The 27,262-nt window shown below is 39.1% G+C and overlaps 1 pseudogene; it reads left to right on the forward strand.

Annotated features, from left to right (window-relative positions):
- Positions 1 to 15,808: 15,808 nt before the first annotated feature.
- LOC103547473 (fatty acid-binding protein 5 pseudogene) lies at positions 15,809 to 16,221 on the forward strand (annotated as a pseudogene).
- Positions 16,222 to 27,262: the final 11,041 nt, after the last annotated feature.

Here is a 27,262-nt window from a genome sequence, read left to right on the forward strand (position 1 = left end):
ATTTATAATAAGTCTATGATAAATCTCCACTGATATCTCTTTGACCCTGAACCACTGCAGCTAATATGTTCCCATAGAACAAAGGTCTGACATTCCAAAGTGGCCAGTAGGAACTCCTCTAGTTGTCACAGCTACAGTTGTGGAAGGCGGCGTTCCCATCCCCAGGACAGTGACTGCTCTGAGCTTCTGCTGGCCTCACCCCAGCCTAGGAAAGAGCAATTAGGGGTGAGGCCAAGGTGTGTGGTGGGGCAGTGGGGAGGGGTGTCTCATTCACACTCTTCCTTCTCCTTTTCCTTGGCCTCTGTTTGGACTAGCAGAAGCCTGGAAGAGGTTGAGAGGAAATAGCACGAGATTTAAGATATGCAGAACCCTCTTCCTCTACCTTCTTTCTCCTCCAGTGTGCTCCACCTTCTTGCAGCAAGACTGCTAGGCTGGGAATTCCACATGCTCTCTCACACTAGGAGGAGGGTGGTCAAGGACCTGAGATGTGAGGATCTAAAGCTGGGCAGGAGTGGAGGAAAGAGGGTGGGGGAGAGGACTAGGGAGAAGCTGATGTGTCATTCCTGAAACTCCATTAAAGTGCTGGCTATTGCTTTCCTTCTTTGAGGAAGAGTGTAAATTCTTAAAGTGCTGATGAACCATCCAGAAAAATGCAGCAGCATTGCCTATTAAATACAGTAGGTGATCAATAAAAGCTAACTGAATCTTGGTTTAATCTGCTCTCTCACTCTCGCTCTGTCTCTGTCTCTCTCTCACGTACACACACACCCCATCACATAGATACTCTGTTGGGACCACAAACTCAAAATCTTAATATCAAATTGATCATCATCTTCTACTTCACAGCCAACTTCTTCTGCTTTTCCCATTTTTGTACATAGCACTTTTCTCCAGTCACCTGATTCAAAAAATTTATAGTTACTTTTGACCTCTTCTTATTATCTTCACATTTCAAAGAGAGGAGATTTATCCATTATTTATCTATGAATAATGCAAGATTTCTTGCATTAATTCCCGTCCTTTCCATTCCTATTACCACCTTTATCATTACTTTGCACCTGAACCTCCCTGTGTCTTTGATTTTAACCTCCCCACCTCAGAGATCCTCAGTATGTCCACATATGGATGAGTATAGTGTATGATGATATCAGCATTTCAGATCAGTAGGGAAACAATGGGCTTATTAATAATTTAGAGCAAATGCAAGCCATAAACACAATTATATGTCTTACACCTTATATCAAAATAAATCAAGATTAATCTGAACTTAATGTAATAAATATAACTTTAAAAATATTTGAATAAAGTATAGACAAATATTTGCTAGTCTAGGAACAAGAAAATATTTTATAAGGAAAGAAATAAGGTCAGAAATTGTAAATAAAAACTGTGACAAATTTGATGAAATCAAAATGTTAAATTTCTATTACAATAATTAGTAAATACAGACAAACATCAATGGGAAAATTTCACAATTTCTATAACATAATTAATATAGGGAAATAAGAAGGTAAATCAATAAAAAAGTAGGTACAGGATATGAACAGACAATTCACATAAGAAGAAATATAAATGGCCTACAATACACAAAAGATCTTCAATCTCATTACTAATCAAGGAAATACAAAGTAATGTAATAATGAGGTCATTTTTCACCTATGAGTTTGGCAAAGATATTAAAGAATATTAATAACCAGGTGATAACGTACAGAGAGAGGCTACAGGCTGCTTTGGGGAGTGTAAATTGGTATAAAATTTCCAGAAAGCAATTTTACAATGTTCAACAAAAGCCTTATATCAAGTATCTTTTAATCCAGCAATTTCCTTTACAAGAATTTATTTAACGAAAATACTCCAAGAAATGCATACAGGTCCATGTATTTTTGGCAATTTACTATAATAATATTTATAATAGTAAAAATTATGTAGCAATATAAAGACATAGTGAAGGATTGATTAAATAAATTAAGAAACAGTGATACAATAACAAAATATATATAATAATGTGCACCAATTAAATGATGTGGATATATTTTCTTTTCATGAAAACACTCATGATATATGTATAAAGGGTTTCAAATTATGCATATGACATCATTTTCTTTTTCTAATTATATATGTGAAATATATAGAGATATGTAAATTGCTGGCAGTGATTGGTACTGGGTGAAAGAATCCTAGGTACTTTTTACTGATTTCTTTATTTGGAATTAAACAACAAAAAATAAGAAATCAATCCTATTCAGGATATATATAGTCTTAAACCCTCAGTCAAGATTCCACTGCACATTTTTAACTCCAAATTACCTTCCTAGTGCCAGTGCCAAGTCTAGAGACAGGGGGCCAAGTGGAAAGGGTGCTACTGGAATCTAGATGTATAGTGAGTAAGGACAGTGGGAGGAGGGGGGAAGAATGAGATGATGGAAGAGTAAAAGATGATGCTTGGGTTTCAGATCTGTCTGACTGAAAGGCCTTTGGCCAAAAGGGAAGATGGTTTAGCAGAAAGATACTGGGTCTTTAAACCCCCAATACAGAGCCTTGAACACAGCAGTGATTTGACATTTTTTTAACAGATGAATGTGGTTCCATATGATTCTTATTATAGTCAGTTGTATCAGTCAGTGCTCTACCCAAACATTTCCTGGAGATTCCAAGAAGACACTGATACAGGCAGTTCGATGCAATAATGGAAACATGGAAATGGGAATCAGGAGACCTGTTTTACCCACTGACTAGCTATGTGTCTTCTCACCTTGTCCTCTGCCTAGAAGCCCTCTTGGTCTGCACAGGGACTTAAATGCCGCCTTTTCAGAGAGCTCTTCCCTGACTTTCAGTTCTCAAGAAAAAGGAAGAGATGGAACCTCCTATTCTCATTCTCTGACAATATCTGGTTGTCAGAATTCAGCTGGCACCTGGGAACTCACAAATCTCTGCCCTTCATGTCTGGACTTGCCACGGACATATTTAGTGTCCTTATTGTGTATTGGACTTAACTGATGTAAAGAATTCACCAAACCGTCTGTTCAGAATATCCAGGATATCAGCCCAAAAGAGCTGGGCCACTATCAGGGGTCTTGATCCCCACACTTAACAGGCACTGGGCTCTCATTTCCCTTCTGGAACTGCACTAAGCACTTTGTGTACTTGGGTAGATCTCACTTCATCATCACAATGGCAGATGCTATTATGATTAACCACAAAATGGATGAGTAAAGCGGAATTTAGAGAAGCTCAGTGACATATCCTGGATCGGATAAGGTGCAACTAGTGGAGGTCAGATTCAAATGTGGGGAGGAGATTGGTCATCTGCTATTACTTACAGAGGTACAGGAGCTGATGGCAACACATGAGGCCCTCCTGAGAGGTTTTACAGCTTTCTTCACTAAATTTTTTCCTTTTGTTTTTAAGAAAAAATAAGAAATATAGTGACCTGGCAAGCATGTTAATGGAATGGGGGCTGAATATAGCACAGAAGCCCTCTGGTCTGTGCTGCATGTCTAAATGATGGGGCTGGATTCAGACTCCAGACTGCTTCTCGGGAGCTCTGGAGTGGGCTGTGACCTATTGTTCCTGTGCCCACGGGGATTGAGCTGCTTCCCCACCGTTCTCACCACAGGGAAGCCCAGAGCTGGGCTGAGCAGGAAAGCTGAGGATGGGCTGGCCTGGACACACAGACAAGCTTTTCACACTCAGTCTGCCATCTGCACCGGAGCCGAGCTTGCTTTTGTCCAAAGTTCCCAGATGCAAAAATATAATAAGGAATTGGACAAAGTACCTCTGTAGACTTCCTGCAGGCTTTACATATTCTCTTCCAAGAACACACACTTGAGGCTCTTTATGACAAGAGGTGGCTCTGCTCCCAGTGGGCCATTCTGGTAAATCATTCGCATCAGAATAGATGTCTGAGCCCTACAATTCCTTTTCTTCCATATTCCCTATATTCTTAAGCTACGGGATCAAATTACTGGCACGATTCAAAAAGCATTAGAGTGAACCCAATTTCTTTGACAATTTAAATCCTATTTGAACCTCTCCGTTTTGTAGTGAAAACCAATTTTTGAGATGTGATATCTGAGGACCTGATAATTGCTAAAATTCTGGAAAAAGAATAAAAGAAAAGAAAGATCTAGCCTCTAAAACCTTACAAACTGTTGCTTGATTTTAAGGAGCAACAAACAATTCATAAGCCCCTGCAAAAAAACACAACTAAGAAGAAACATCTTAATTAGGAGAATTTAAAGCATTTTTTTAAATAATGTTCCAAGTTTTGATACCTTGAAAAACTTTGCAGAATTCAAGGATATTATAGTATAAATAGTGATTAAAAAATGTTGATTTAAAAATTTGAGTTGAACTATCAGATATATTACACATGCCTTTTGATGAATTCAAATCTAACTTTTTAAGCTTCCTTAAACCAAATATAATGCCTAAGTTATAATTTTAAAATAACTTTGCAAAAAATATCTGAGGCATTGCAGCTAGAAGCCACTTACTTGAATGTGCTTGTCGTCTTGAATATCTTGCCACCAGGTTCATACTGCGGTATAAATGGGGGGAGTTTGTCGAGTCTGAGTTTTAAATAACTTGAGAAAATGGGTTCTTGCAACTTTCCCTTGAGATTTAATACTAATTCCGCTATTTAGAAAATTATGAGGATATTATTAGGAAAGTTACGGCACTTGTGCCCTCTTGAAAAACATGAGAGTTGTGGTCACAGTACAGTTTGATCTTTCTAGTGTAAACTGTACGTAAGTCACATATTATTTCTGCTTTCAGTACATAGCTTTATTTGTGTAGCTTCCTTAGTTATAAAAGCAGTGGTAGCCTGAAACTACAAACCCTGTAGAAAGAATGCAAAAACCAAAAATTAGCCCAAGCCAAAAGGACAGCACCCACTCTCTCCTCCACAGACTCCCTCTACTGCACCCACCACCTATGTTGAAAGTGGCTATTGATGTGCCTGCGGTCCCCACTGGACTGCAAGCTCCGTGAGGACAGGAAATGTGTCTCAATCATCTCTGGATGCTCAGCTCCTCTCATTTTTATTGGTGTTCTCTTCATTCTCCATTCATATACTATGGTCCTGGTCCTTATAAAATAGTACACAGAATTCTTCATATTTCAGAACAAGGTGCCATTTAAAACAAGAATGTGTCAGTTAAGAAAGCAAGAAGGTTGGCAGAGCAAGAGATAGCAGTGCCATCTAAAAACTATCCATGGAAGAGGGGTCCTGTGTGTCCACCCTAAAAAACTGGTCCTCCTGATTTGCAGAATGGATGCATCAAGACATTAGAACCTCCTACCCTTTAATGCTACATCACAGCAGAACTCCCCTACTCTGATCCAGGCTCGACAGTCAAGCAGAGGAGGGAGGGTTTCCAGATCAATTAACTGAAACTGTAATTGAGAAAAGTAGTATCTGACTGTATCCACAAGGCTCTTGTGAGCTTTGTTAGGGAGACTCAGAATCCCTGATTCAGATCAACCCCGTGACAAAGAGAGAGTTTCTATCCATGGATGATGGTGAGTTCACAAGTTGGCCCCTTTTGGATGACACATCTACCTCCAAAAGCATTCTCTTTTGCATTTCCTCAGCCCCAGGCTGGGTGCTGAGTGTGTTAGCTGAATGGAACATGATCCCTGACTGTAGGAGTCTCACAGCCTGAGACGTGGAAAGGGAGGAAATATGTCTGATGTCCTGTGTGCCAAGATGGAAGATTGTATGGGCAGAGTGGGAGCAAAAGAAGGAAATGGTCAGTACTTCCTGGGTGTAGGAGAGGGGCCATGCACATTTTGGGAGAAAGATGTGTTTCCCATTAACACGTTCTAGGAATGGGACAAGGTTCATTAGAGAGCAGATGGGAGGAGGCACTAACTAAAGAAAACATAGGGAGCCACTGAAAACCTCAGGGAACCTTGAGGTTGACTGACTTTATTGCTTAAGTAATGTTTTTTACAAGGCTGACTGATTGAAGATCAATGCTTTAAATAATGTCAGAAAGCATTTATAGGGTTTGTGTGAAGTAAATACATTTTTGGAGTCTTCAAATGCCTTTATATTTTGAGGAGCCTCCTTTATTAAGTGAATGGGGGACCCAGCAGAATAAGAATGTAGGATTCTTTCCCCTAAGACGACAGACCTTCCCCTTCACTGGGAAGAAGCCCATGGCACCGCACCAGGCCTGGGGCCAGCAGTCAGCAGCCCACTGGCCAGAATGAGGGGCAGGATCACAGAGTGGTTAAAGGCTCCAGAGTCGGGCAGCCTGGGTTCGACTATGGGCTCCACCACTCATGTAACCTCTCTGTTTTATGGAATAATTAGAAATGAGTCATTGGCATCAAATGAAAGCATTGCATATCACTATTTGATCAGAGGTAAACTGAAGAAAATTTGTAGCCTTAACACTGTTTATTTAAAAGTGAGAATGATTTATAAAATGAAACATTCAAACAAAAGGAAAATACTAGTAGTAATATAGCAAAACAGATGGAATAAACTGATACATACAAAGATATGAATTAGATGAGTTACAGAAAATCAGCATACTTAATTTAAAGGGAAAAAAATCTACTTCTTTGAAATTACCAATAATTGGCACCTCCTGGGCAAGTCTACTCAAGGGAGTTTTTTTAAAAAAAAAAAAAGGAAAGAAAAAAAAGAAATGTAGGAAAAGAGAGAAGAAAGCACAAAAAAAATTAGAATGAGGAAAAAGATATATAACCAGAGATAAAAATAACTTGCTAAGTTTAATATGACACTATGTATTATTTTGTAACAAATCATTTTTAAAATATAAAGGAAAAGGGTTATTTTCCACACTGTTCTAGAGCAGTAGTTTCCAATCTTTTTCAAATGGTAGCATATTTGAAAAATAATAATTTTTATGGCATGATGGTGTAAAAGAATTTGACTTGTGCCAAGAGACAATAGGTATCAAAAGTCTGTCCATCCAGCATATCTGTAACCCATTTGTGGTAGACTGGTGGAATGCTGTAGTCTAGAAGTCCTGGAATAAACAGGGAGTTTCAATCTGAAGGTGAGATGACAATCAAGAACCACCAAGTATTTGAGGAAAACGTATGCTTTGAAAAAGCAAACTCCCATCTCTTAAATAAAAGACATAATATCTATTAAAACTGATCACAAAACAAAAAGATGTTACAATTACCTCAATTAATATAATCACACATTTTTACCAGATGATGCTTCCATTAAACAAGAAACACTTTAAATTATGATCATTGGAAAAACATATGAAAACTTATTAGATAAGAAGAGAATGGGCTGAAGAAGAGAACGAACACGGTTGAGGAAGGGATTGATGGACTAGGGAAGAAAACTGAGTTATTCTTCCCTAAAAGCAAGATGGAGAAAAGATTCAGAAAATGTAAGAGAAAAATTGTTACAGGAAAGATACGTCAAGAAACTCAATCCCTATTTAAATAAGAAAAGTTCCAAAAAGAGCAAAGAAAGAAAATGGAGGAGAGGAAATGGTCAAAGATAGCTTTAAGAAAATTTCACGCAGATGGAGAAACACGAAGTCTTCAGGTTAGAAGTCCCATTGAGTGATAAGCATGATGAAAGTAATGGAGGCCCAAATCCAGATCTCAAGGTGAAGTTCAGAGCACTGAGAATAAAGGGGACTGTTACAAATGTTTCTTGAGAGAAAATTCAGTTTGACTCTAAAGAAATTAAAAAAAATTTACTCTCACATTTCTTTTCAGCAACACAATTTTTCTGGAATGCAACACCGTAGTATGCTCAAAAATCTGAGAAAAGTTGATTTTGAACCTATAATCCTACAGCTGGTCAAACTAGCAGTAAACGGAGGTACAAAACAAAGCATTTTCAAACATAAAAGATCTCAGAAAGTTTATTGCTCTCAGAATCTCCCTGAAAGAACTACTCAAGGGTGTACTCCAGCAAAACAGAACAAAAAAAGTGAATTCAAGTTAAAGGAAGATCTCACACACACACACACACAAAAAAAAAATTATGAAGAAACAGGTAAATCATAAAATTAAACCCAAATAATTATTGCCACATGTTGCAAAACTAGAAGAGTTTGGAAAGAAATCTCATACAATCTGAACATGAGAGACAATAATGCAGGGTGAAAGAAGGGGTTTGGGAAGGAGAGAAATAAGCATGAACCACAGTTTTAATCTTATTGAAGGAGAAGGATATGATAGATAGAGATATTGCTTAGTTATATACATCAATCTAAAAATATAAATTTAAATTTTTAAGAATTTAACTCATTCAAAAACTTAACTCATCAATTTACATTGGAATGTAAAATAGTGCAACCATTTCGGAATACATTTAGCCTTATGTAGAAAAATTGAAAATATGCATAATCTAACTGTACTCCTTTCAACAATCCCCTTATTTGTTCTGTTTCTATGTGAATTTGGTTCTTAATTCTGCAGATAATCATTAAGGATAGATCATTGTCCCCATAGAAATATTGCTTCATTCATGAGAAAGGATTTCAGAAGGTATCTTCAGGCCCCATTCCACCCATCACTCCCCTTTACCAATCCATCACTCACAGCATGCCAGTTTCATCCTAATGCCTCCCCAGTCTGTCTATTCTCGTGTCCCTTCTGCCACCACCCGTGTCCTGCTCACCACGTCTCTCACTGGCACAGCCTTAGGAGTCAGCCAGCCGGAAGCTCTGCATCCACACCTGTTTCCTTCTGATTCATTCTCTACTCCACAACTTCTCAAAGATCTTTTCAAAATCCAAATCTTTTCACATCCGCTCTTGGCTTAAAACTTTTCAATGCCAATAGGGGTATACAAGAGACTTCAATTATAATTGAAGTCATATTATTCAAAAGCATCATTCAATTATAATGCTTTATTTAATTTGATAATGGTGACATAAATATTCTTTACATTCTTCTTTATGGGAAGGAGGAAGGAAAATAGCCCAAAAAAATTTCAAAATAAAACAGCAATAGAGCCTTTTCAACAGCTTCCTTAATGCAGCATTACGACCCTGCATGTCTGGTCCCCACTACCTCTCCAGGCAGATATCACACACTCAGCTTCTCTGGGTTCTTTGCTGGGATTTGCTTCTTGCTGCCACAGGGCCTTTGTTGTTTCTACCATGACAGTCTTTCCACCTACCTTCCCTCCAGGAACTCCCTGGTTAGTTCCTACTCAAACTTCAGATTTTTATGCAAATATCAGTTTCTTGGAGCTGTCTTTCTTGACCTATCCAGCCTAGGTCAAGTTCATGTATGTGTGTGTGTTTATGTATGTCTGTAGATACATATAGTAATTGGTTTGCATTATATATTCCTTCAAAAATGTATCTTGACTTGTAATGATATGCTTATTTTTGTGATTATTTGATTTATGTTTTTTGCTATTTACCATAGGCCCCATGTGGGCAGGAACAAAGTCTAGTTGACTCCTTGTGTTAGGGTCTGGCATGAGAGACCCCTCAGTAAACATTAGTCGAATGAAGAAGTAAATGGGATGTGGTGAGTGTGGGCTATGGTCAAAAACTTGGAACTTGGAGTTAAAGGGAAAGACGTTCTATTTCCACTTCTGCCGCTTGGCCTTAGATGATACATGTCAGCTTTCCACAATAAGATGTCCTCGTGGGTAAAATGAAGGTCATAGTGTGTCCGTGCTACAGGTTTGTTTAGAGCATGAACTGAGAGCACAAAGCACTCAGCACGGTGCCCAGCTCACAGCAGGCACTCAAAAGTATTACTCATTATATTTTCATACATCTTGATTTTTCTTCTATGGTTGCAAAATTTTCATATTGAAATGTTCTCCCTATCCACTCACACTCTTTTGACTGTAATTTGGTGATCTTTTAGGTGCTACTGAAACTGTGTCTATACCATCTATAAGGCACTTGAATGATGCTCAGGAAGAGATGGTGGCCCCACCATTCTATCTGTCAGGGCTGCCATTCTGTAAGCGGCTGGGCTTAGCCTGGTACAGAGCTGCGGCCCACAGGCTGCAGCCCCGAGCAGAGAATCCTCCTGTGGGGGCCCTGTGTGCTCTGCTCTTTGTTCTTTCCTTGCACTTCTATCGGGTTTTCCATTTTGTTTTGTTTTTTCAGGGAAAACATAGCTGTGTTTTGCTTATAGCTTGGTTTTGTTTTTACCTTAGATTCACGTGCTTCTATTAGACAAATCTTAAAGCTTCAAAGTGTTAGCTGGGGAAAACTCGACTGCGTTAGGCTCAGAGTTGAGACGGATCAAGTTGTCGGAAATCCACAATGGACTGAGGCTGTCTGAAGGTTGGCCAACTTCTCCAGATTCGACAGGCCTTTGCTACTCCTGCTGAAGTCTGTGGGGGCGTAAGGGGCTTGGTGAAGGGAAACATCCGGATTTGAAGTAAAGTTTAATTACATCTCACATCTCTGCTCTAGACCAGTGCTTAACTCCATCTCACATCTCTGCTCTAGACCAGTGCTTAACTCCATCTCACATCTCTGCTCTAGACCAGTGCTTAACTCCATCTCACATCTCTGCTCTAGACCAGTGCTTAACTCCAGCAGAGGCTGGAGAGTGCGGCTTCATTAGAAACTCAGGAGTCGTTTTAACCTAATTGCTCCCTCATCCCAGCTTAAAACTAACACCTAAACCTTCAAGAATAAACTCATAGTTCCTGAATCCTGACGCTGTTCACCCTTGGTAAGTGCTCCCCACGGATCTGAAAGCTATTACTAATTTCAGTAAACGTTTTCATGATCTTGGCTGTGGAGTTAACGTTTAACAAGTTCCAGAGGAACCAATTTCCTGCCTGAGGAAACTTCCTTACCAAGTTCCCTAATTATTCCCAGACAGTCACCGCCCTGTGGAATCCAGCAGGCCGGGGGAAGTTGTTAATAGGCCACAGGTGGTGGCTACAGTTTAGTTACCAAGGAAACAGGTCTACTGTACGGAGAGGCGTGTTTGACACCGGGAGACCAGGGACCTGTAAACACATGTATTTCTGCTGCCTCTTGTTTTCTTTTAGCAGGAGGAGGGTGCCACGTAAATCAGGACACACTTCCTCCTCCCAGAAGCATTGAGAAATTGCCTACAGTGAATTCTCTAAACCACCATTCTCAAACGTGTTAGTCTCAGGACCCCTTCACATGCTGACAATTTATAGAGAACCTCAAAAAGCTTTTTTTATACAGATTATAGTAATTGATAGTTGCTATATTAGAAATTAAAACTAACATTTAAGAATATTTATTTATTAGCTCATTTTAAAGTAACAATAACAATAAGCCATTGCATATTAACAGAAATAAAACATTTTGATGGAAAATGACTATATTTTCAAAAAACATTTAGAAGAGTGTCACTGTTTTACATTTTTGCAAGTCTCTTTAGTGTCTGGCTTAATGGAACACAGCTGAATTCTCATATCTGCTCTGCATTCAATCTGTTGTGACATATTGCATCATAAAGCTTCTGAAAAACTGTACTATACATTTCTCAGAGAATGAGAGATAAAAGGTAAATAATATTTTAATATTATTATGAAAATAATTTTGACTTCATAGAACCACTAAAGGGGTCTGAGGGTCTCCCAGGTGTCCCCAAACCAACTTTGAGAACCGCTACTCTAAACAAAACTGCAATAAAAGATGGCCACTGAATAGCTTTATCTCTGAATGAAACATAAGGCAAAGTAATAGACCAAGAAAAAAGTGTGCAATTATGCAGATGGAAGTGTCAGTGCCCTACTCCTGGTATTTCCATTGCTTTAGGCCAGCCCAACCTATAAGGAGTTCTGGCCTCCTGCGGGGACGTCCTTACAATGCCATCTGGGACAGTGTGCCCCAGTTTCTGGATGGTAATCAAAAATAACAGATAAATAGCCCATCTAGAAGCACTGACACCAAAAACAGTTTGATATAATTTTGTTTTGAAACGGTGACTTGATGTTCTGTAAATTGCCAAATATCACAAGTCCACAGAGTTTATTTGCAAAGGCTACACTGTTAGGAAAAAAAACACATAATACTTGGAAACAGTAATAACAAAGATCGAAAGAATTTTCATGTGCAATGAACACCTGGTTTTTCCCTCTTAAGGCCTGGCTGAGAAATCAAAGGATAAGGGAAACATGAACTTTCTAAAATAATTGCCTTTTTTTATCTCCCCAAAGCAACTGTATCTTATATGCAAATTGCTCATGTTGATGGCATCCTTTTGATCCCAGAAAAGATGCACAAAGACACTCTGATCTCAGGTGGTGCATCACTCCTGCAGGAACAGCCAGTACTGATGGACATTCTGCCCACCATCTCTGGTGATGACCTATTCCAGGCACACAGTTCTGCCCAATGTGACCACTCCCAGGAGTGTGCTCCAGCCTGGGATGTCCATTGGAGACAACGGCTCAGTGCACGGCCACTGGAGAAACCTCTGGGCATGTAAGCCTGATTTGAGAGTATTTCCAGCTCCCGTGCTTCTATCATGTGAGATGCAGTAAAGCAATTTTAGGTGCCAAGAGCATGAACTCTGAAGTCCAGGAAACCTGTCTTCTAATCTCATCCACCTACAAAATAATTTTGAATACTTGGACAAGTTATTTAGTATCTCTCGGCTCCCCTGTTAAATGGTATTTTGAAGAATAAAATGAGCTCATCCAGGTAAGGGGCTTAGACGGGTACATAGTCAGAGTTCAATAAATACTGGCTCTTTTTAAAATGCAGATTTGATTGTCTCTTCTCCACACAACATCCTTCAGTGACTTCCCCATACCTTTCAGAATTGAGTTCAAACTCCTCTGTATGGCTCATAAAGTCGATCACAGTCTGGCCTCGCTTCCCACCACTCTCCAAGTATTCTATGCAGCTGTCACACAGTTCTCCTTGAGTTCTTAAAATCCATCATGCTTTTCAGACCCTAGATGTAGAGTATTTTTTCTTGGTTTTGCCATATAACTAACTCTTACTAGTCTCACAAACTATGACCACAATCACTTCCTCCGGGAAGACTTCTCTGACTCCTAGTCTTAAGAGACTTACCCAGCAAAGTCTCACAGCACAAGTGTTAACCACAATTACAACACTCACTACACAGTGTTGTAAGAGTTTATTTATCTGCCTCAGTATTTGACTGTAAGCTCCTAGAAATGAGAGACTGTGCCTGATCTTTGTGCCTAACATCTAGCACAGCAACTGGCACATTGTAGGTACCTGATAAATGGTTTGGAATTTACGAATTGATACTCAAATGAGATAACAGATGTAATCCTTTATTGTGAATGTGCAATGTGTAGGGTGTGGGATGACGATTATGGTGATGGTGATGATATGATGGTGATGGTGGTGGTTGTGGTAGTGGTAGTGGCAGTGGTCATGGTGGTGGTGACAGAAGTAGAGAGCAAGACTGGGAAAGGAGAAGGGAAAAGGGGGGAAGAACGGAGGATGCATCTCAGCCCTTCTGTTCCTAAGCCTAACAAAAAGCTATACCTACACCTATTAAGGACATGAAACTTGTCATTGCCATTGCCATTTGCCCAAATTCGTTGTGTCCAGAGCTGATGTGATTGATTCCATTATTTGCTGTGAGTTCGTCAGAGATTATATTGGTGAACCGTGAAAAGTTTAGCTCCCTGGACTTCCAGCAGTGAGATTATGGCAATCACACACTCGAGCCGCCAGATGGCAGTGAGAATTTAGTCCTTCTTTGGTATAGTTGACCAAATTGCTCCTGGAGGTTTCATTCATTTACTGCCCGGAGGCTTCTTCCCAGACCCACTTCCTCTGTCCCCCAGCCCCTTAATGTGAGCTCTTTCATGCCTGGAATCCCTGTAACTTCACAGCCCTCTATTCCTCTCTCTGTTATCAATGTATCACTTCACCCATTTTTGTCTATCTCTTCCTCAGACAGAAACGTATCAGCACAAGGCCTGAGTGACACTGACTCAGTAGCTCTCCTTCTCTCTTGGATTTTTTCCATCGAACTTTGGACACTCTGCGTCTCTTCATCTTAAGGAGACCCTCCCTGGATCATGCATCCCTCTTTAGCTATTGCCACATAGCTCTTGTTCCCCTAATTCAGACCTCTATTTCTGAACCTGACCTATATATCCCAGCGATCTACTTGACTTTGATTTCACATGGCAATCGCAGACTTTACTCATCCAAAACTGGATTACACCCCAAAAAGTCTTCTCTAATGTTCCACATCTCAAAAAATAGAACATCCATCCAGTCTCTGCTCCAACCAGAAATATGGGTTCATCCTTGACACCTCTCTGTCTTCTACTCCCTCCCCACATACAATCCACTACCAAGTCTTGCCAATTTGACTTCTTAAATACGGGTAGACTCATTCATGCTGCTGCATAGCCAAAGCCTCCCTCCTAGTACAAGCCACGTCACTCTCCCCTGGGCTATAGCAATTACCTCCTCCTTCCTATTTCCATTCTTGAACCCCTCCCATCAATTATCTACTCAGCAGCCAGAAACACATTTTTAAAATACAAATATGTCCACGTCACTGCTTTGCTTTACACCTCACCAGCCACCTATCACTAGTAGGTGAAGTTCAGAGTTCTTATCATACCTATAAGACTTCGCATGGTCTGGCTTCTGCTCCCTTCTTCATCTCACTCCCCTCGCTCCCTCTCCAGTCTACTCCCTCTCTTGAAATGGCATCAAGTCCCTTCACATTCAGACTTTCAAATACTTCATTCCTTCTACCTGGACCGCTCCACCCTCTGCAGCTGGGCCTAGCTAACTCCCATCAGCCTTGAGGCTCAGGTTAAATGCCACTTTCTCAGGGAGGCCTTCCCTGTCCCTCCTAGTGCCATTTCTCTCCATGCTTCCCCCTCCAGGTTAGATAAGGTCTTCCTGTTATAATCCCAAAGTATCTTGTGCTTTTCCTTTATAATAGTTTACACAATGGTAATTCTATTTTTCTTGCATGTTTATTTGTTTAATATTTGTCTCTCTCATTGGACTATTTTGCTTATCTTTGCGTTCCCAGCGCCTGGCCTGGTGCCTGATACATAGGAGTCATTCGACAAATGTTGTGGTATAAATATTAAATGGCTTTCTTTCTCTTTCTCAGACTGGTCATTCTCCCACCAGTGTCTTTGCACAAGCTGCTAGAAAGTCACAACCCAACACACACACACATGCACACACATTCACATTGGCCCTGTACAAATAAGATAACACTCATCCTTCAGTTCTTAATTCAAATATCACACCATCAATGCAACCATAAGAAAACACTAAAATCTGACGTTGGCTCTAGGATGAAAGCAAAGGGCAGAATCAGGAAGTGTCTTGATAATACTTCTAATGAAAGTTTGAAGGATTTTAAGGAGATTATTGAATAGGGCTTGCAGACAGTGAGAAAAGTGTTATTGGATACTGGTTAGAGGGCACCCAAATGACGTAGTGGCAAAATAGTTAGCAAAACTATGTCTTGGAACAATGCAGAAAACAGAAAACATACCAATAAAGTGTCACGTCTGACAAAGGAGATTTCCAGGCAGAATATCAGAACTGCCAACTGGTCTCTTTTAGCTTCTTTTAATAAAATACTAGAAGAGAAAAAATGAACTAAGGACCAAACTGTTAAGTTTATCAGCAGAATTTAGAGAAAATATAAAAGAGCCAAGACTTGCTAGATTATTTCAGTCTGTCCAAACAAACAATTTTCAAAGAAAGAAACGGTTTTAGGTCAAAAATCAAATCAAGGAGTATTGTAACACCCTTTGTTAAAACATCAGAAAGATGTTAAACGATTTAAAAAGAGCTCTGCCAGATGCTGTTCTGCCCGCCCTGAAAGCCCACCCATGCCCACCATGGCCACCATTCAGCAGCTGGGAGAACGATGGCACCTGGTGGAGAGCCTAGACTTTGCTGAATACATGAAGGCAGCAGGCATGGGAATGGCTCTGTGAAAAATGGGTGCAGTGGCCAAACCAGATTATGTCATCTCTGCTGTTGACAAGAGCCTTACCATAAAAACTACTAAAAGCACTTTCAAAACAATACAGTTTTCTTGTAAACTTGGAGAGGAGTTGAAGAAACTACAGTTGGTGGCAGAAACACTCAAATCTGCAACTTTACAAACGGTGCATTGCATTTGTTCGACACTAGGAACGGGATGGGAAAGGAAAATACAATAACAAGAAAAGTGGAAGATGGAAAATTTGTGGTGGAATGCATGACAAGCAATATCACCAATACTAAGATTTATGAAAAAGCAGAATAAAAATTTCATCATCACTTTCAACAGCAATTAGCTGTGAGAACAAACTCAGCTTAAATCTCAAATAAAACAAAATAAAAATACATAAATAAAAAGAGCTCCATCCCTGCTCAATCAACAGAATGCTGTGGAACTGATGCCAGACCAGTTTATGGGGATCAGGCCTTGAGTGACTGGCACCTTCCAGACCTTCCATTTACTCCAGGGTGTCTCAGTTTTGAAGGGAGGGATTGGAAGAATCTTTAGGCCTCAACTGTCTGTTTATGATCCCAATTGAAAACTTACTAGGTCTTCGGGGAAGCTACTGTAATGGACAATCGGGTTATTTGTCTGGGGCCCAGTCAGGAGTCTCTAGAGTAAAGTTATGATAATGAAGATAATGAAGTAGTAAAACCATGTTCATGTAGGTAGTAAGCTGCATGGGGGTCTGGTTTCGGTTCTTTCAGTTCTTACTCTACGTGAAACTAATGTTAAAAGAGCTGTCAAAGTAAGAATTGCACATGGACGAAGTTAAACAGACAAAAGAGACTTTATTGAAGATTATTACAATTGAGGAGAGAGATTGAACCCAAATTCTACTGCAACAAAGACCTAGAGAGATTTTAAGAGCTGGAGTCAGGGGAATCGTAAGCCGTCTATGTTCCTACTTGACATTATCCAAAGGAAAAGGAAACCTGCTCATATCTTCATGGTAGGAAGTAGTGTCAAAGGAGGCAGAGAAAGAATTTGCACTTCCAAGTTTTCTAAAGTGCTCTAAGAAAAGGGAGGTCAAGGGCCTACAGTCAGGGAAAACAACCTGTATAAAGTTTACTCGGAACATTGAAGGCCATCTTGGTTAGAGTGCTCATGTTATTTAACTTGAAGGCATTTTTCTATTTCTGCACTGTATCATTTGGGCTATGCTGTAGTGTTGTCCTTATTGCACAAGGTGAACTAGGTGAGATACTGTGAGTATATGCAAATTGAGTTGGGAAAGAGATGTAAATTTTTAGCCCAGTGAAGAAATGTCTTAAGTAATGCCTTCACTAATTCTGACCTGTTCCCAAAGCTCTTGGTCTCAGGAAGATGTAACAGTCTGACCACTGTATACTCAGTCTCTTCATTTATTTATAATTATCAGTTCTAACTCACGGTGTGCTAACTCCATTCTATATGTTTTATCCTGGTGGATAAACAATTGAGTTCATCAGAGATGAACAGGACTCTCTTTTCTAGAATTTCCACGGGGGATAAATTGGCCACTTGTATTTCATTGGCTCTGACTGCATCTTCTTCCACCCTCCCCAAACAAAATTTGTGGCTATTTTTGTTTGAATGTTAGGGTCATATCCAATAATATCTATTACAGAAATAAATGAATGATAGTGAGGCTGACCTCAGTCTTTTTAACACCGACTATCTGAACAAAATGACAATATTTTCAGACTTCTAAGGAAAACTGATTTTGATTAAAAGCAATGGCATCAAAGCCATTTGACACATGTGTTGTCAAATATTTGTGAAGGCAACAGAACCACATTCTCAGTTGAGAAGGCTCACTTCTGAAAATATTCTACCCATTTATTTTTCTTGAAAGTAATCACTCTGGTCAGCCATTAAAATTATGAACCCGAGAATAGTGATATTAGGTTTATAAAAAAGTTGTGGACTCTCCAACAGGACTATCAGAGCTTGAACTGACCCAGTTCCCAACTCATAGTAAGAATCTTCAGGGGAAGTGGTACTTCAGCAAACCACACCTGCTTATAATTCTAAAGAAATGAACCTTCAAGATGTACTAGTCGAGTGTTTTAATGTTCAGGATGGAATCTATACAAAGCTTGAGGTGAATTATTGAATTATTAATTATAATCCCTCATTATGAAAATAATCCTATAATTGCATAGAAGAAATTCCTTTCATAGAATCTTTCCTGGAGGCACAATCTCTCAGATTTCCATTTGGATTGTACTTTTTAAATATACATTTATTTAAAGATTTTCTTTTTCCTTTTTCTCCCAAAGCCCCCAGTACATGGTTGTGTATTTTTAGTTGTGAGTCCTTCTAGTTGTGGCATGTGGAACGCCGCCTCACCATGGCTTGATGAGCAGTGCCATGTCCGCACCCAGGATCCGAACTGGTGAAACCCTGGGCCGCCAAAGTGGAGCGTACAAACTTAACCACTCGGCCACAGGGTCGGCCCCTAAATATATATTTATCAATACCAAAATGTTGCTTGGTTGACTTCAAGTCACGAGGCTTCTACAAATTTTCTTTAATGAACAAGTGTTACATTCCAATGAAAAATAGACAATAAATATCCTTCCAAAATACCCATATGTTAGCTTATTAGGGCTGCCGTAACAAAGTACCACACACTGAGTGGCTTAAACAGAAATTTGTCATCTCATAGTTCCAGAAGCTAAAAGTCCAAAATCAAGCTGTGAGCAGGTTTGGTTCCTTCTGAGGACTGCGGGGGAAGGATGTGTTCCAGGCATCTCTGCTTGGCTTGTAGAGGCCATCTTCCCGCTGTGTCTCTGCACATTGCCTTCCCTTTCTGTATATACCTGTATCCAAATTTCTGCTTTTTATAAGGATATTAGTCATATCAGATGAGGGCCCACTCTAATGATCTCACTTTAACTTGATTACCTCTGTAATGACCCTATCTCCAAATAAGGTCGCATTCTAAGGTACTAGGGGTTAGGAATTCAACATATGAATTTGGGGGGAACACAATTCAACCCATAACAATCTTATTTAATAATAATTGTAGAAACACACAAGGCATTCATGTACTTCAGACTCCAAGAATTAGACAGTCCTAGTTAGTGATGAGGTGGAATTAAGAAAGAATACTCTTGCTATTCTATAATCCTGGCATCACAGGACTGCCTCTGGTACTGTAGCTCATCCAAGACTTCAGGGAACTGGGCTCTTGCCATCTCTAGTACCTCACAGCTCTTCTGGCTCACTGGGGCAGGGGAACTTCATTAGGCTTGGCTGACATTTGTTAATAGGACATATAACGCAGCCTGTCCCTAGAACTCTGTTTGGTCCTGTTCTTATTTGTTTTAGTTTGTTTGCTTGGCAAAGACACTGAACATTTGTCATAACACGACTTGTCAACTGAGAGCACAACAGTAGGGCATTTCTCTGACCTTCTCATAGGCATATGGAGTCCTTGTGGAGGTCATAAGGAGATGAGCTTTGCAGAATCTGCCCTTTTTGTTGGCTACTGTGATCTCCCAGTGGCAGCTTAGAGCGGTTGTTTTCCATCCCTTCTTCTGGACCATATTTGTGAAAAAGCTATGGGTGGAGCCCTGCACTACCTTATGAAACAGTGCCAGGTAATCTTGATATTTCATACTCTGAAGAACCGGTCTTTGTTAGACCTCAAGGAAATGGAATGGCCATCTTTGTAAGTCAGTGATGAGATTTCCCCCAGCAGAGCCCTTGAAAATCAGCCAGCTTGACACAGCCTCAACCTGGATGGTATATCAAGTAGAATGGCAGCTTTATCTCAGCAGGCTGTTCATGTGCGTGATAGGATCAGATGAAACTAGGCTGCCTCAACCAACATAGAGAAAAAATAAATTAGCACAGCAGCAATGCCTTCTTAGATCCTCAGCCTCCAAGGTAAGTATATCTCTTTATCTATCTAGGTCTGCCCAGTCACAAACATCTCCAAGATCTTATGTAACTAAGCAAAGGAAAGGATAGGCCTGTGACTTGTTGGCAGGGAGCAAATCGAGGCACTTCAGAAACCCAAAATGCGGGGCCGGCCCTGTGGCGCAGTGGTTAAGTTCGCACATTCGGCTTCTTGGCGGTCTGGGGTTTGCCGGTTCAGATTCCCTGTGCAGACATGGCACTGCTTGGCACGCCATGCTGTGGTAGGCGTCCCACATATAAAGTAGAGGAAGACGGGCACAGATGTTAGCTCAGGGCCAGGCTTCCTCAGCAAAAAGAGGAGGACTGGCAGTAGTTAGCTCAGGGCTAATCTTCCTCAAAAAAAAAAAAGAAACCCAAAAGGTTCCTTACATTAAGAAGCTGACTGTAGCCTTTGACCCTGGGCTTCACGTGTTACAAGCTGTATTAGTTTGCTAGGGCTGTGTATTGGTGAAAAATCTCAATTTTCCATGTGTTATTTTCACTCTCACGCTACTACCACATTCATAACACTTCACTTCTGACACTACTAGTCACTAAATGTGGGGGTCCCCACACCAAGCAATTCTCCATGTTACCAGCTGGGTGTCCTAAAACTTAACTCAATTCTGACCCTATCTGCCTGGTGACAGTGTGAGATCCCACAGATTAAGGGCTCAGTCTCCCAAGACAGCTCCCACCCCACTTCAGGTGCCAATAGCAAATAGTAGATCTCAAGGTTACCCACAACTACTGTCCAACTTGGCTGCAAATTGGAGGTTTCCATGACCCCCTCCTCGGGTTCAATTAATTTGCTAGAGCAGCTCACAGAACTCAGGGAAACACTTACATTTATCAGTTTATTAAAGGATATGATAAAGGATACAGATGAACAACCAGATAAACAAATACATAGGGCGAGGTCTGGGAGGGTCCCAAGCACAGGAGCTTCTGTCCCCATGGAGTTGGAGTTCATCAACCTCCCAGTATGTGGATGTAGTCACCAACCTGGAAGCTCTCTGAACCCCATACTACCGGGATTTTTACGGAGGTTTCATCACTTAGACATAATCAATCATTAACTCCATTTTCAGTCCTTTTCCTTTCTCAAGAGAATGAGAGGTGAGTCTGAAAATTCCAAGCTTCTAATCATGGCATGCTCTTTCCGGTGACCAGCTCTCATCCAGGAGCCATCTAGGAGCCCACCCAGAGTCACTTCTTTAGAACAAAAGACACCCTTGTCACCCAGAAAATTACAAGGGCTTCAGGAGCCTAGTGTCAGGAGCCAGGGGCAGAGACCAAATATTTTTTCTATCATCTCGCATGTCCCTGATGAATATATATGCTAGAATTCTTGACAAAATATTAGCCAAACAAGTTCAACAGCACGTTAAAAACATTATACACCATGATCAAGTGGAATTTATCCCTGGGAAGTCAGGATTATTCAACTCACAGTAATCAATAAATGTGATACACCACTTTAGTAAAATGAAAGATAAAAATTATGATCATTTCAATAGATGTAGAAAAAACACTTGACAAAATTCAACATCCTTTCATGACAACAACTCTCAACACAGTGAGTATAGAAGGACTGTACCTCAACATAATAAAGGCTATATATGACAAGCCCACAGCTAATATCATACTCAAAGGTGAGAGGGTGAAAACCTTTACTCTAAGATCAGAAACAAGTCAAGGGTGCTCACTCTCACCCTTGCGATTCAACATAATACTGGAAGTCCTCGGCGGGGCAGTTAAGCAAGAAAAAGAAATAAAAGTCATCCAAATTGGAAAGGATGAAGTAAAATTGTTGGCAGACAATATGATCTCATATACAGAAAATCCTAAAGATTCGAAAAAGAAACCTGTGAGACCTAATCAACAAATTCAGTAAGGTTGCAGGATATAAAATCAACATACAATGGCTGGCCCAGTGGCATAGTGATTAAGTTCATGCACTCCACTTCAGCAGCCCAGGGTTCACAGGTTTGGATCCGGGGCATGGACCCAGCACCACTCATCAAGCCACGCTGTGGTGGCATCCCACATAAATAGAGGAAGATTGGCACAGATATTAGCTCAGTGACAATCTTTTTCAAGAAAAATAGAGGAAGCTTGGCAACAGATGTTAGCTCAGGGCCAATCTTCCTCACACACACACAAAATGAACATACAGAAATTAGTTTCTTTTCTATACACTAACAATGAAATATACAAAAAAGAAATTAGAAAACAATTCTGTTCACAATTGCATCAAAAACAATGAAATACTTAGGAAAAAATTTAACCAACTAGGTGAAAGATCTGTACTATAAAAACTACAAGACTTTGATGAAAGAAATTGAAGAAGACACAAATAAATGGAAAAATATTCTGTGCTTATGGGTTGGAAAAATTAATATTGTTATAATGTCAATACTACCCAAAGCCATCTTTAGATTCAATGCAATCCTCATCAAAATTCCAATGGCATTTTCACAAAAATAGAAAAAATAATCCTAAAATTTGTTTAGAACCACAAAAGACCCCAATAGCCAGAGCAATTCTGAGAAAGAACAAGACTAAAGGTAACACACTTCCTGATTTCAAACTATACTCCAAATCCATAGTAATTCAAACAGTATGGTACTGGTATAAAAATTTACACATAGACCAATGGAACAGAATTGAGAGCTCAGAAATAAACCCCCACATATATGGTCAACCAATATTTGACAAGGGAGCCAAGAAGACTCAATGGGGAAAACATAATCTCTTCAATAAATTCTGTTGGGAAAATTGGATAACCACATGTAGAAAAATGAAACTGGACCCATATCTTATACCACTCACAAAAATGAACTCAAAATGGATTAAAGATTGATATTGTAAAACTCCTAGAAGAAAACAGAGATTTGACATTGGTTTGGCAATGATTTTTTGGATATGACACCAAAAGCACAAGCAACAAAAGCAAAAATCCACATGTGGGAGTACATCAAACTAAAAAGCTTCTGCACAGCAAAAGAAATAATCAACAAAAAAGCTCCAACCTGTGGACTAGGAGAAAATATTTGCAAATCGTATATCTGATAAGGTGTTAATATCCAAAACATATGAATAACTCATACAACACAATAAAAAAAATAAACAACCCAATTAAAAAATGGGCAGAGGAAATAGACATTTTTCCAAAGACATACGAATGGCCAACAGGCACATGAAATGATGCTAAACATCACTAATCATCAGGGATGTGCAAATCAAAACCACAATGAGATGTCCCCTCACACCTATTAGAATGGTTAGCATCAAGAAGACAAGAGATAACAATTGTTGATGAGGATGTGGAGAAGAAGGAACCCTTGTGCACTTTTGGTGGAAATGTAAATTGATATAGCCACTATGGAAAATGGTAAAGAAGCTCCCCAAAAAGTTAAAAATAGAACCATTACATGATCCCGCAATCCCACTTCTGGCTATATATCCAAAGGAAATAAAAAAAGGATTTTGAGGGGATATCTTCACTCTCATGTTTGTTGCAGCATTATGCACAATAGCCAAGAGAAGATGTGGTAGATAGAGATAGAGATATACAGATACAGATATAGATAATGGAATATTATCTAGCCATGAGAAAGAAGGTTGTCTTGCCCTTTGTGACAATGTGGATGGAACTTGAAGGCATTATGCTAAGTGAAATGTCAGACAGAGAAAGACAAATACTGTATGATCCTACTTATATGTGGGATCTAAAAAAACTGAAACGAAGACTAGAATGATGGTTACCAGGGGCTAGAGTTGGGAGGGTGAATTGGGGAGATGCTCGCCAAAGGATACAAATTTCCAGTTAGAAGACGAATAAGTTCCGGGATCTAATGCACAGCATTGTCAGTGTAATTAACAATACTGTATTATATATTTGAAAGTTGATAAGAGAGTAGTTCTTAAACGTTCTCACTACAAAATAAAAAATGGTAATTATGTGACATGATGGAGGTGTTAGCTAACACAAGGGTCGTAATCATATTGCAACATATAAGTATCAAATCAACATGTTGTACACCTCAGACTCACACAATGTTATATGTCAATTATATCTCAGTAAACCTGGGGCAAAAAATAAAGAAAATTGAGCTCTGTTACTAAAGAAAATGGGAGAATGGGCATAAACCAGTCAACTAGCAGTATCTGATACAGTGAGTGGTTAAACCACTACAGAGACTAGTATGAGGAAATTGCATGATTAGGCTATTATGTGTGAAGCATGGTGGCAATTTCGATTCATCAGACTGACATAAAATTTTTAAACTATGGCCAAATTTACTAGTGATCATTTCTATCTCCTCAAATAACATCACAAATTTATGAATTCCCAGCATGCACGTAGATACACACACTCAGATGCAAGTTCACGTTTAGAATTAATGTGACCTGATTTCTTATTGTAATTCCATAAACATCTTGCCAATTTAGACTTTTGTTTATCACAAAAGATAATGAAATAGGAAAGGATATAAATTTAGTAGTGTTGATTCTCCAATTCTAATGACTATACAATAAACTATAAATCCTTCATGGGCAGGGACTATTTCACTGAGATTTGGATCTCTTAAGAAATTTTTTTTAGACAATTTTTCTTAAGAAAAATTGGTTTAATCTGCACTACTATGTTCATTACAGCATTATTCACAATAGTCAAGATATGGAAACAGCCTACATGTCCACATAAAGAGAAACAGATAAAGAGAATATGGTATATATATCTATACTCTCTCTCTCTCTCTCACACACACACACACACACACACACACACACACACACAGTGGAATATTATTCAGCCATAAAAAAGAAGGAAATCCTGTCTTTTGTGACAAACATGGATAAACTTGGAGGGCTTTATACTAAGTGAAATAAGCCAGACAGAAAGAAAAATACTGTATGGTATCACTTATGTGTGGAATCTAAAATAAATAAATAGATGTATAAATAAATATATTTTTTTAGAAGTCTAACTCATAGAAACAGAAAGTAGAATGGTGGTTACCAGGGGCTGGGTAAATGGAGAGATGTTAATCAAAGGGTACAAACTTTCAGTTACAAGATGAAGAAGATCTGAGGATCTTAGGTACAGCATGGTGACTATAGTTAATAATAACATATTGGATACTTGAAATCTGCTAAGAGAGTAGATCTCAAGTGTTCTCAATCAAAAAACAGGTAAATATGTGGGGCAATGAATGTGGTAATTAAACTGATCATGGTAATAATTTCACAATGTATCTGTATATCAAATCATCATGTACACTTTAAATATATACAATTTTATTTGTCAATTATATCACATTAAAGTCAAGAAAAAAATAAGTTAAGGCTTTAAAAAGAAAAATTGGTTATAAAATCAATGAATGAACAAATGAACTCCAAGAATGATTAAAAGGAAACTTTGTATTTAGCTTCCTTTGTTTGCTTGTTTGTTTTATATAAATCTTACATAATTGGTTCTTTTAAGAGCTATGAGAAGGAAATTTCAGGATATCAAAGAAAAATGGCACTCAGTTAAAATTTTTCCTGATGTTTCTTTGATGTCTAACTGAAAACAGTACTATACAATATTCAGATATTACCCACAAGGTTTCAGCAATCTGCTGATGAAATTTCTTTGGTTTATTTTATTTTATTTTTTTGAAAATCAAATCAGATTTGCATGTCGGCAGAAAACCAGCAGAAATGCCCTATGTGAGATGAGGAACCCAGGAGAATGAAAAAACACAGCAAGTTGAAGACATATAATTTTGTCTGGAGTGCAGATCAGTAGGACATTAGCAAACAATAGAAGGCAAGTTGATTTATTTCTGAGTTTGATCATAATCATCCATCAACATCAATGTCTGTAGTAACCATAATAATTACATTTCAGATCTCAAAAAATACTAGAAATTTAGTAAAATACACTCTGCAGGATCAAATACTGAAGCCCATTTCTAATGGAGAAAAAAATAAGATGTATTCAGTTCCAAATATTTAAATGCTGGCAGCTTTTAAAATTAGAAAACTCAGAATATCATATAAACAAAATGGAAAACATTTGAAGAATTGATTAAAAGCATGTAATGGACCAAATGTTCATGATGGAAAAAGTGACTAAACATAGACACTCCACCTTTTCTCTATAACTCAGAAGACTCTAATGCTGTCTTGGATAACTCACTGATGTGGAATACACTTAGGCAGATCCCTCCCTTTTTCTAGATTTCAGCCTCCCAATTGAAAAGTTAAGAGTTGGACTTATTTACCAAGTTCCCTTCCAGTTACAAACTTTTACGATTTGATGATTAGTAAATGCAAAGTACTTATACCTCTAATTATTGCCCGAAGTTTTATCTGAAAAGAAGAGGAATATGAATTGACTGGTGTTAACACCAAAGAGTCTCCTGATTCAAATGCTTCCGCTGCATCTAATGATTCCTGAGCACTGAGACATCACGTCAAGAGCGTCTCCCACTATCGGCCAGGAGAACTGTAAACGGAAAACTCAACAACAGGCACACAAGCAGATTCTGCGCTTTCTTACCTCTTGACTCTGTCTCTGTAAATGTCATGCTACTTTATCAGAAGTTTTAGCTCCAGTCAAAAGCCACCTTCTCATAAACACAACTCAGTGCCTCAGTACAATGATTCTAGAACATTACATGATGTTAAATGATATGCCCTGGAGAACTTGGAGGAATCACTTCATAAACACTTTCCAGTATTTTTGCATGAATTAAAGAGGCTTGAACTTGGTCTCTCAGGTGAGAAAACTCAAGAGCGCCAATCTGGAGCGCCACTCCTTCACATTCCTATAGGGAATAAATGCCTCTTCGCACACGAGACTCAATTTCACCATGACATCTCCCAAAAGAAGGTGAAAACAGAGGAAGCAATTTAGCAGCAGGGAGAGGCTGTGAGCAAAGGCAGGTGAGCTAGAGGTAGAGGAATGACTGGCTGGAATGCAGCTTGTGCAATGGTGAGAATCAAGGTAAAGCAAGTAGATTGAAATTCTCTTTGTAGAAAGCCTGGATGCCCTCCCCCCTCATCCAAGAACTTTTTATCATTTCAACTAGACATATAGAGCCACTGAATTTTTTTAGAAAATATGTCATTACAGTTCATTTCATATTTAGAACTTTTAAACTGGGGGTGAAAAGATCAGTCCTAGTTTGTATGATTTGAGCAAATCATTTAACTTCTCTGGTTCTATTACTCTGTCTGTAAAATAAACATAACATTATTAACCTCATGGGGTATAAGAGAAACAGGGACTTAGGGATCAGTCTAAACTGGTTTGAGCAATAATGAGACCATTGGCTCAGCCCCAGTAGACTGGAGAGATGAGTAAATCTGCGGACTTGGCTTTGCCCAGAACTGGAAGCAGTGGCCAGGACACAGG

The sequence above is a fragment of the Equus przewalskii genome, chromosome 6, assembly GCF_037783145.1.
Source record: "Equus przewalskii isolate Varuska chromosome 6, EquPr2, whole genome shotgun sequence".
NCBI lineage: Eukaryota > Metazoa > Chordata > Mammalia > Perissodactyla > Equidae > Equus > Equus przewalskii.